The sequence below is a fragment of the Schistocerca americana genome, chromosome 4 (assembly GCF_021461395.2).
Source record: "Schistocerca americana isolate TAMUIC-IGC-003095 chromosome 4, iqSchAmer2.1, whole genome shotgun sequence".
Taxonomy (NCBI): Eukaryota; Metazoa; Arthropoda; class Insecta; order Orthoptera; family Acrididae; genus Schistocerca; species Schistocerca americana.
The window spans coordinates 174079716-174091478 of NC_060122.1; the positions used below are offsets into that span (position 1 = coordinate 174079716).

At 41.0% G+C, this 11763-nt stretch overlaps 1 protein-coding gene across 1 annotated transcript in view; it reads right to left on the reverse strand.

The window, feature by feature from the left end:
* LOC124613947 (nucleolysin TIA-1) overlaps positions 1-10631 on the reverse strand; it is a 984833-nt gene extending 974202 nt beyond the window's left edge. The window contains exon 1 of the mRNA XM_047142709.1: positions 10547-10631. The gene's annotated coding sequence lies outside the window, so the exon portion shown is untranslated. The remainder of the gene's footprint in view (positions 1-10546) is intronic.
* Between the last annotated feature and the right edge of the window lie 1132 nt (positions 10632-11763).

Here is an 11763-nt window from a genome sequence, read left to right on the forward strand (position 1 = left end):
GAGTCAAGACTCAAAAGCTTGTGATCAAGGTGACGCAATACCTACGGCTTCATATCTCCGAAACTTATAAAATAACTGCCCCAAATGACTGTAAACGACTGTTCAAGTCTGATGGTAGGCTGTTTAGGTTTTTATGTTGGTAACACCACGTAGCGCTCTGTATGAAAATCACTGACTGTGCTGTATGCAGTCTGTGGCTGGTTGGCATTGTTGAAATATTCGCTATTGTAGTGTTGGGCAGTTGGATGTGAACAGCGCATAGCGTTGCGCAGTTGGAGGTGAGCCGCCAGCAGTGGTGGATGTGGGGAGAGAGATGGCAGAATTTTAAGAGCGGACGATCTGGACGTGTGTCTGCCAGAAAGAATAAATTTGTAATACTGGGTATCATGAACTGATATGTTAATATGATGACTTTTGAATATTATTAAGGTAAATACATTGTTTGTTCTCTATCAAAATCTTCCATTTGCTGACTATGCCTATCAGTAGTTAGTACCTTCAGTAGTTAGAATCTTTTATTTAGCTGGCAGTAGTGGCGCTCGCTGTATTGCAGTAGTTCGAGTAACAAAGATTTTTGTGAGGTAAGTGATTCACGAAACGTATAGGTTATTGTTAGTCAGGGCCATTCTTTTGTAGGGATATCTGAAAGTCAGATTGCGTTGCGCTAAAAATATTGTGTGTCAGTTTAGTGTCGATCAGAATAAGTAAAAAGAGTAATGTCTGAGTACGTTCTGTTTGGCTCAGCTGTTTGAAATTCAAATAACGTAGAGGTTTATCAGCACAGTAATTCATTAATTTGTCTAAGGCGACGTTACAATATTTCTGGCTTTGCAGCCATCATATTCATCTACAAAAAGCTCCTCTTAGAGCAGTAGAGAAGGCACCAGTGGGAAGATGACGAATTGTGGTGTGAGGTATCGATGGCAGATGGTTTGTTCGGTACGGGTATCGTGTGGTCCTCCTCCTCCTCGATTGGCTGCTGCATTGGGAAGTTGCGCGCCAAAATGACAATCCTCTGTTATTAATATAAGAAACTCTAAACAGTTTATTTATGTGCATTTCACTTACGAGGCGTATCCCGAAAGTAAGATCCAATCGGTAGCGAAATGCAAACCACAGTGAAAATCAAAAGTTGTTTTATTTGCAGTAGTTAGCCACACCTTCCAGCAACGTCTCTGCACAGTCGCCGCTCCGTTTGAGACATTTGTTGTAGCGTTGTACCAACTTTCAAATACCCTCGTCACAGAAGGCAGCCGCTTACACCGAGCGAGGTGGCGCAGTGGTTAGCACACTGGACTCGCATTCGGGAGGACGACGGTTCAATCCCGCGTCCGGCCGTCCTGATTTAGGTTCTCCGTGATTTCCCTAAATCGCTCCAGGCAAATGCCCGGATGGTTCCTTTGAAAGGGCACGGCCGGTTTCCTTCCCCGTCCTTCCCTAATCCGATGAGACCGATGACCTCGCAGTTTGGTCTCTTCCCCCAAACAACCCAGCGCAACCCAGCCGCTTACACTTTTCGCCGATTGCCTACGATGATCTACAGTTCGTTGTCAGTGCCACAAAGGTTGACTCATAGCCAGCGGTTCAGGTCAGCAGAGGTGAAAATCAGAGGGAGCGAAGTCCGGACTGTATGGAGGGCGATCAAACACTTACCACCGAAAACGCTGCAGGGGCGTGCTCATTGCCCTGCAGAGTGCGACCGAGAACTGTCATAGCGATAGAGGACCAAGAAAAAGAGTTTCAAATGTAAAATGGAGCAAAATACCAGAAATTCTTAAAAAAATAGGTGTAAACTATAGGGAAAGACAGGAAATATACAATACTCGTGAACACGGCAATGCTTCACAATTGCTAAAAATGTATTGGAATTGCATATCCGCGCTAATATCCTCCTCTTCCATCTGTTTGTACATCTCCTCCACCTGCCCCATCTCCCTGTCGATCACTTTTTTGCTCCCCACTCACTCCATTTCCCCTCCTCCTCTCTCCCTCCATCTTCTCTCTCCCTCTTTCTCTCTGTCCATCGCTTCCTTACCCCTCTCCCTGTCCTCCCCCCCCCCCCCCATCTATGTCAATTTCCTCCCCACCCCCTCTCTCCATCTCCTGTTCCTCAGTGTCTCTGATCTTCGAGTCTCGTTCCTTGATGCTGCAAACGAAACCTTGGATGGAAAATGAAGTCAGTTGAAATGAGTGAATAAAACAATGGTACACGGGGGGTGAGAGGCTGGATCTGTGAGGATAATAGCTATAATGGCAGTATTTAATATAGCTTTAATCTGTGGACTTGTAGGATTATTAAATGTCGGACAATTCATATTCTGGAGCAGAACTTTAATCATAAAGTAATTATCCAAAGAATACTTTACTGTGTTTTTTTTACAGCCGACCGTGAGGAAGAAAATAAACCAGCACATTATTGTGTTTACAATTTTTGTTTAAAATTATGTATGAGTACAAAGAATATGTATGTGGGAGAAACAATTCGTCTAACGTATTTTAACAGATATAACATACAGACATATGTAACATATTCCCGTGAAGGCGTACGCGAGGTAGCTGTTGTGGGTTACTTCAGACTAACTAATTTGTTGTCATTTTTAAATATCTGCAAAAACTATATCCGATTTACGTTGATTGTGAGTGCTAGTGTAACTGTGATATTTACGGCGTAGTTAGGCTTGGATTCAGTGATAGTTTAGTCAAGTAGATTTATAAGAGGTACTCTGTGGAGTAATGGTGCTGGAATGCACTTTTAAAGATAAATCATAGGGTCACAATTATTCCCGGTGCTAATTCCAAGTGTTCTGCAATGCGTATTTACGCAGTTTTAGATGCGGTTGAAATTTATCTTTGTTAGATGCACAATGAATAAAATATCAATCTGAACATAAATCTGTATGTAAGGTAAATTCACATTATTTCATGCACATATGTGAAATTGGCGTCGTTATGTATGTACTTCAACGGGAAAAGCTTCCATATTACGTTACCTTAAACTCTAATTTCTTAGTTGGGTATTTTCAATAATCGATAGTAGCAAATTTGGAAACGGCGGTTGATAGAACTCTTCGGCATCAACCATGAACTTCTTATCGTACACTTCTACTGAGCAATACACATCGGAAACTTATTATATGTGAGTTGAGATAACGTCTCTGAAACTTAGTTACCTAGAGCCATGACAAATACTAGTCGCATTTTTAATTAACATAAAATATTTTGGTATGTGAAAATATTTTTCGATCTTGTAAATCAGAATTCGGCAATTTCCAATCAATTCAGACCTGGTTTTTTCTGTATCAAGCCTTCTACTTTTGCAGCCGTTTTAGCTTAACACCTTGTTGACTTTAGATTTGGCGAAAATGAATGTTTTTGGAAATTTTTGCATACAGGAGACAGGAGCTATACGGTGGAGGTCAGTGAAATTATGCTTAAGTAAAGCATTTAAGCGGGATTCGCGGCAGCAAGTACTCCCCTTTTATTTATCAGGTTTTTAACCATTAGATAATGACTAAAATCTTCCTCTGAACAAGCACAAAATGTCTTCGTATCTAATGAATCATCTTGTAAATGAGATGTTTAAGAGATTTTGCAAGTATTAAGGTATGTCACAAAATTCCTAGTACAAAAGTCCCTCCCACACTGCAGGCAGGAATAATAACGTGAGAAACCAGCCAGTAAGAGAACACGTGACAAAATGGAAAAAAAACGTTGAGGTGATCATAGTAGAAGTGCTGTGTAAAAACCGCATCATGCACGTCTTTTGAGCGTTAATATCTGGGTTAATGTATAGAGAGAATTGTATCGAACATGCTACGCCAATGTGGTAATATTCGAGTGCCAGCCAAAACACTTGGTGGTTAAGAACTCTGTCAAAACGTTGAAGTCTGTCAGAAGAAATTGGTTAGCACAAAAATGTACATTCATATATAGTACTGTAATTCTACCTTTTTCGCTGAAATAATGTAAGAAATTCAAGCTACACGGATAATGGTAATTCACACGGAAGAAACTATATTATGACGGTTAGTAAATTTTACCATTAAGAGTCGGACAACATCAAAGGTTTAAATATCAGTGGTTGTAGTGAAACTACAATATTTTTTGTATTATAGCTTTATTGTTAATGTGAAACGGTATACTGAATCCATGATACATTCTGTTCTGTGCCAATGCTTGCATTTTGTTTAGTGAATCGGCATTTTAATAATTTCCGATACCAAGAACGAATGGACGAATTTATGATGAAGTTTTACGCTGCGTGAATAAACACGTTGAACCAATTTATCTGAAAACTTAGAGCGCCTTATGAAGACAGTTATTGTGACAGGTCTTTGACAAGAAGAGTGGAAATGTTACGGTGTATTGATATTGAAGGAAACTCATTACAAATTTTATTGCATCAGACTGCTTCTGCGAAAGATTTGTCTCTGTGGAACACCGTGTAAGTGAATATGCTAGAGCTAGGTTGGTTTGTTGTTTTAAGGGTCTAAAGCTAGAGCTATGCAGACGGAATAAAGCGCGTCAAAGTAAATTATGTACTTAACTCCAGAGAGCTAGACTATTCTGGTTGACGCAGTTGGAACTAAAGCGCTCAAAATAAATTAAGTGCTCAACTCCAGTCTTTGTTCCATGTATCGTTTACAATGAATAACGAGAAACAAAATCATCATTTTTTCTCATCTTCTGGAGACCTAAATATACATCGGCACTGAAAGATGTTACGTGCTGTATACAGCTGTTCATGGTCATATTCTTCTTGCAGTGGCAGCTACGAAAGATGTTTGCAACCGGTCTGAAATAATGAAATCGTGGGGGATTGTCAAATTCCTTTCTAGCAGTGCAACAGGAATTAAATAAAAAATAGTAACGAGAATGAAGTTACGATAATGACCAAATATTACACAAGTACCCGGAATGTATGAGAAACAACGACTTTAGTTTGCTTATGAAGGAAAAGACTAACTGTTAACGTAGAACAGTATCCGTTTCTGACTTCATTCCAAAAAAAATTCCCAACCAAGCAGAAGCAGAAGAACTGATGAACACGTTACTTTACTCAGCTTACTACGTTTTTCATTTAGGAGATCTTCGGGATGAAACGTTGTGACATAAGAGGAGCTGTCGTATTGTGTCTGAAGAGCGACAGAAATGTGGTTTACAATATTTTGCCAAAGAAACACATTAGTAAATTTTGTCGCTGATACAAAGAAGCAATATTAGCTTGGATAACCTCTTAAAAGAAAAGTGTAGTGGGGTAGAAAGCGATTAACAGCATTTTATATATGGAAGATACTTTATATGATATTATCTAGAATAAGATATCTACACAACTATGTTACTTTTCACTTGCGAAGAAAAAGATGGCACTATACTTTAGTATCGGAAATGATCTTGTATCACCGTCAGTTCCAATCGAGACCTTCATTCTTGCTTCCAGTTTAGATTGTTCCTACTCGCCATCAGACACTTTTTGTCTATTATAGCGTCTATCTGGAAATGTAGATGTCCTTCCAACACACTCGACAACACATCAAACACAAGCACTGTACAACAGAACTTAATATACAGATTTTAAATATTTCCCGAAGGACCCAATGTGTAAAAAAATCTCGTGAATAATGTTTAAATTGCATATATTGAATTCTGTTGTGCAGAGGGTGTTTAAACGTCATCTACAATGGGATGGAGAATCATATTTATGTCCACGTACATACAGTGACTGAAATGCTTCTAATGTCTGTTGGAGAGTTGCGACAGTCGGAGCTAGCAGTAGTAATACAGATTTTTGTATGAGAATGCGATGCTTCTGTTCCACGTTGAAAGTCGTGATTTGATGTCTGTACAGAATTACAAGCGTAGATCAGAAAGTAATGTCTCCTGAATCATAAAAAAATTTAATAAAGAACATAAAAAAGCGAAATTATCCTCTACACAAGACAACCGTTCAACAAGTCACTATGCATTTGTACACCATCCTTGAACTGAGGCATTAACATTAGTTTGGAAAAATCTAGGGTTTCTCTACGTGTCCCATGAATTTAAAGCTGTTTTAACGTTATCCAAGTCATTGAATCTGTATGCTGTGTATCATGAGCCAAGCAGGAATAAGTCAGACGGAGCCAAATCAGGACTGTAGGTTGCATGGGGCACCAATGACCAGACAATTTTGCAGTTGCTTGGGGTTTGAGAAATGAAGTGTGGGGGCGTGCATTATTGCCTCCATAAGTTTCTTAAGAGTGGTTACATTGATTTGGCTATTGATTGCGCACTCAACCGCATCTGTCTTCTCGAATCACTTCATCTGCATGTCCTCGACTGACGTCTGTGACATGTTGATGGTAGACGCTGTTCGCTTTATACGCAATATCCGTTTTTCCCGATACCATAGTACTTCATCCAACGCTGCAGATTGCTCAAGTCCATTACAGCGTTCCAGTGCACACTATCTTCATGGATGAGATTAAAGGAGCTTTAAAATCGTATGTCAAGAATCCAAACCCTGAATTTTCCCAAACTGGTTTTGACGCCTGGATCAGACTATGGGCCCGCAGCTCGTGGTCGTGCGGTAGCGTTCTCGCTTCCCACGCCCGGGTTCCCGGGTTCGATTCCCGGCGGGGTCAGGGATTTTCTCTGCCTCGTGATGGCTGGGTGTTGTGTGATGTCCTTAGGTTAGTTAGGTTGAAGTAGTTCTAAGTTATAGGGGACTGATGACCATAGATGTTAAGTCCCATAGTGCTCAGAACCATTTGAACCATTTTTCAGACTATGGCGGAAATGTGTAGGAATGCATGATGACTGTGTTGAATGGTAGCGTTATATAGAGGACAGTCCATGCTAAGTTATGTACTAATTCCACTGTGTTGTGTTCATTATTAAAGATTTTATGAAACAGGAGGCGTTACTTTCTGAAGAACGCTCCTACACTCATTGCTATCGATGTGCTTCTCTGAAAAATGGCAGGTTACCCACACCAGATAGTCAAGACACTTGCACACGCAGTACTAGAGTGTTTCAGTCAGCTGAAGACTCTGTCTAAGCTACTACAGACCGTAGAAACTTCCGTACGACTTTAACGGCAAGTTTAACAGCTGAATATTTACTCACACTGACGTTTCATATTTGCATTACTATTCAAGAAAAAGAATCAGATGAACCAGATTAACATGACAAATACTGACGGAGATAGCTAATTTATGACGAAAATCCGCCCTATGCGGTCAATAGAGAAACTTTTACTTGTAGTCATGAGGCACTGTAACTTGGTGCTCGATGATGTGAATGTCTAAGTCGTTATCAAACGAACCGGGAATATTTTGCAAGTCGAAAGCGGTCTAAGAGTAAATTTGTAGATTTGATCATTAATGACTTTCAAGAAATCACAGCGATGCTAGGTACAACAGCTGCGCTGCTCGTTCTTATAATCAGAAATCGCATTCATAAAATTGGCACATGAATTTTAGAATACCCTACTTGTAAATAATGTTACTCTGAGTAATTACCGTTTAATGTAGTAGCCAGTATAATCTCCATAATAATAGCTACTTTATGAGCCAATAAATAATAGCAGTCCCTGCAATAATGCAAGTAAACTGTCGCTGAAGATTTCCTTACTGGAAATCTGGAGCTCTGTACCAAGAGCTCTGTTTTCTGTAGTCTATGGGAAGCTTGTATCTTACGTCGTAACTATTTAGAGTAATATGCCAGATCATATCTGAATTGACTGACCATGGACCACAAATAATTACCAAATCACTAAAAACAGATATTCCAACGATGAAATTAAAACTCAAAAGATCAAAAGCACTTTAAATTGCCTCTCCCTATACGAGGCAGGCAGGTTATTCTTTGTTGTTCGCTCCACAATAAAATTTTGAAATACGTAGTTGGACGTCGGAAATCTAGCAAAGAACAACAGCAGCAAATAAATCACTATGAAACTTCCTGGCAGATTAAAACTGTGTGCCGGTCCGAGACTCGGACTCGGGACCTTTGCCTTTCGCGGGCAAATGCTCTACCAACTGAGCTGCAGGTATGCAGGTATGTAGACTTGCTTTAGTGAAGTTTGGAAGGTAGGAGACGAAGTACTGGCGGAATTAAAGCTGTGAGGATGGGTCGGGAGTCGTGCTTGGGTAGCTCAAGTGGTAGAGCACTTGCCCGCGAAAGGCAAAGGTCCCGAGTTGGAGTCTCGGTGCGGCACACAGTTTTAATCTGCCAGGAAGTTTCACACCAGTGCACACTCCGCTGCAGAGTGAAAATTTCATTCCGAATCACTAGATTGGTTAGCGCACAAGATTATGTACTCTCTGGTGTTGAAATTACCTATTTATTTCACGATATACGAGTACTCTAACTTTACTGACCACTGCGTGGCGTTGATTTTACCATATCGACATACTTATGGTGCGGAAAGTGCGGAAAATACATATGCGCCTTAAGATATACAACCCACACTACGCCATCTGCAACTGAGGTGGAAAATGTAAGCTGGATTGCCTACCTTAAAGTGCGTGAAATATTTTCCAGAGAAGTTATATTTTGTCCACCCTGTATGTTCCTTATTTCTGTTAACAAATAAATAAGATCGCTTCCTTTTGTCTTAAGGCCTTTGAATATTATTCTAGAGACATTAGTCGCGATCTACATGATCACACAGACTTTCGCTGTTGAACCTAGCTAACTATTCCCGACCTACAAAGAAGAATTACGAAGGGACAGTGAGGCATCTGCAGAAAACTTGGGGAAAGCATACCTCTCCTCGAACAATCAGTGAACCACCGAGTGCAGTCTGTTAGGTTTTGCTTTAGACCTTCCATATGCAACTACACGTAAGAGACAACGCTGTTAACATATTGAAATGCAGCAGTGTTTCGCGGCAGGAAGAAGATTCGATAGTATCTTTTCGAATTGATCAGCGTTTCTCATGGGTGGGCTATCATGGAGTCTGTGGGGGGAGGAGGTTCGGTTTTGGTCCATAGAAATTTAGGAGGCGTTGACGGCCACCGCTGGCACCTCGGACGATAATCCCAAGGCCGCGATGGAGAAATATGTAAATTCAAAAATCATTACGTGTTTGCGTGTAAAGAAAAGAGAAAAAAGCGTTTAAAATTACTTCCAACCAAGATTAGTCTGCTTGTAAGTGTAGCTTTAACACTTACAGCATTTTTATTAAGAGTACACAACAGCATCCTTAGCGTGTATAAGATGCCTTTTGTTATGCTGCTGTCTTTCCTTCGTACACCTGACGATGCACCCCACTCTGTGGAGCAAGTGCGCTGTAAACGAGTAGTGCACGTGCAGTTCACAACTTCACAATTTAATGTTCCATTACACCTCTCCAGATCTTTCCAAATTTCTGTAATACGATATTCTTGGATTAAAACTGAGGCCAACGAATAATTATTCGAAAAAGGTGTTGTGGTCAATGCTAGTTACAAAACTTCTTGTTGTTCATTTATGGATAGGGACTGTGTATGACTTCTTTTCCTTGAAACAAAAGAGGTTGGACTCATGAGTGGTTTTTTTCTAAAATTTGGCCGTGGGCTGGGAAAGGTTGAGAACCTTTGCAATAGGCGATCCAAGCAATCGCTTCACGCTGACAGTGGTACAAAATTATTTTCTAGTAGCGTCTCCAAGCTGTGCTTTACTAACTGCCGAAAACTAGTTTTACTACCCGCGGCAGAAATAAGTCGCAATATCTGTTCCTTCAAAACGTTATACTACCAAACCTTATAAATCATTTTCTCGAAATAAAATAGGCTTCTCTTCAGCGGAAAGCCTAACGAATCCTGACAGAGTGAGTCGCGCCTCTTCATTAGCAAATCATCAAATAATTACACCGGGAGAGTCTTATCGGGCGAGCTAAAGAGGCGTTTCAGGTTCTCAGCCCCGTGATTCGATTAACTGTTTCCGAGTATCGACACGCCGCTGCGTCTGACGCGTTAAATCCGTCTCCAAAATCTGCGGGATGTCCCTGTCAGCACCGTGTCCAATCAAAAGGACGAACGGGCCCGTGACGCACATCCGTCGCGCGCTGGCCATTCACACTTGATGACGTGGCGCGTAGCGGCTCAGACCGCATAAATAGGTCGCTCTATCAGCAAATCAAGTGGCTCCGAGCGGCTAAATGGAGAGCCCGCCGGCTGTGCCAGGCGGCTAATTGAACGGAAAGAAGTTCAAAAGAGAACGGGGATTACAGATCTTCCGCCACTGTGTTCCGCGGGAGCCCAGAAACTGCCAACGCGAGTGTGGCAATTAATTACTAAACAGCTCAGGCGGTTGGTAGCGCAATCAGCGCGCGCATGCGCATCAGCACCTCCATCCCCCCTCCCTCCCTCCACCCCTCCACAACCGTCCAACGCACCCCTCCACTCCCAGCGCCATCCCTGTGTTTCCCGCGGATTGGTACTGCGGTCCTGTTCCGACCGTTCAATTAAGTATGCGCAACACGTAGTAACGGGAGCAGACTGGCATTACCTCTAATGATACATTATTCAAATTAAACCAGCATTTCAAAATAGCAGCTGCGCGCCATGGCGGTACTTACGAAATTTCACCGAAAGGGGCGAAGGCTTCTCTAAGCGTCTGTGTCTCTATTTCTGGACTCAGGTCGCCGACGAATATGTGGTAGTGCTCTGCAAACAAAGAAGAAAACACAAAAATCAGCCACTGAAAATTTTCTCAACAGATTAAATTTACTTAGCAAATAAATGTCTCTCGTAATGGAAATAACTGTGGTTTAACTGCCTCCTCTCTCCTAACGTTTATTCCGTCGTATGGTGCTTTCCTCGATCTGAGAAATTTATTTTAACTTTGTGACCCGATACCGGATGACAGTCGCCAATTAAAGTGCCATGTGTCTGCCAACTGTATACATATTTTTTCTGTTTATTATCGTATTTTAACTATTGCATGAGGCGATAGTGGCGAACCATTCCAGTAGTTTCTTATACGAGCTTGGAAAACCAGATAAAACTCGCACTCCGGCTTGCCGGTGGAAGTGTATTAGTTATGGCGTGGATAAATTTGTATCTCGATTGATGTGAACAGTTCTGATCGTACAAATGGAAAAGTAATTAGCAGTTTTAAGAAGCGAAACTCTGGATCTGCTTAAAAAAAAAAAAAATAGCCGAGCGAACAACTATTGGGGAACCGTTAATTATGGTAAGTGTCTGACATAAAGAGTAGCATTAAATATCATCTCTTTTCCTGCAATTAACTTGTTCTGGATTCACAGATTTCAACGATGCCCTCCAGAATTTTCCTCTGGACCACGAAACTATTCAGTCATGTTTTACACTTACTTCAATCTGTAAGACACGCTATACGGCTACAAAAACACTTGTCATTTCTTGCCAACATATGGTCAAATTTATATGTAGTAGAGCACGCTTACTATTTTAAACCTGTGCTTGAGTGCAATACTTTTCGCTGGAAAATAACCCTTCAGCCGACATCATGGTCGCGTTGATTGGAAATAAAGCTAGTAGTCGAAGGCGACAATCGACAGCTGTCAAGAATTTTCTGAATTTCAAGATGTGCAGTCGTTCAACTGTATAACGTACGTTTATATTACAACCACTTTCAATCTTAAAACATGTCACTCATCACGTAAGCAAATATTGAAATTATCTGTGCATCATTTGCTGGTATCATTGTAAATAAGGCATTACATAAATCGCATTACATTTGGGGCTAAACGTGATGAAATTTATCACTGTACGAAAGTGAAGCGTAGTTGTAATATAGAAATACTCGTACGTT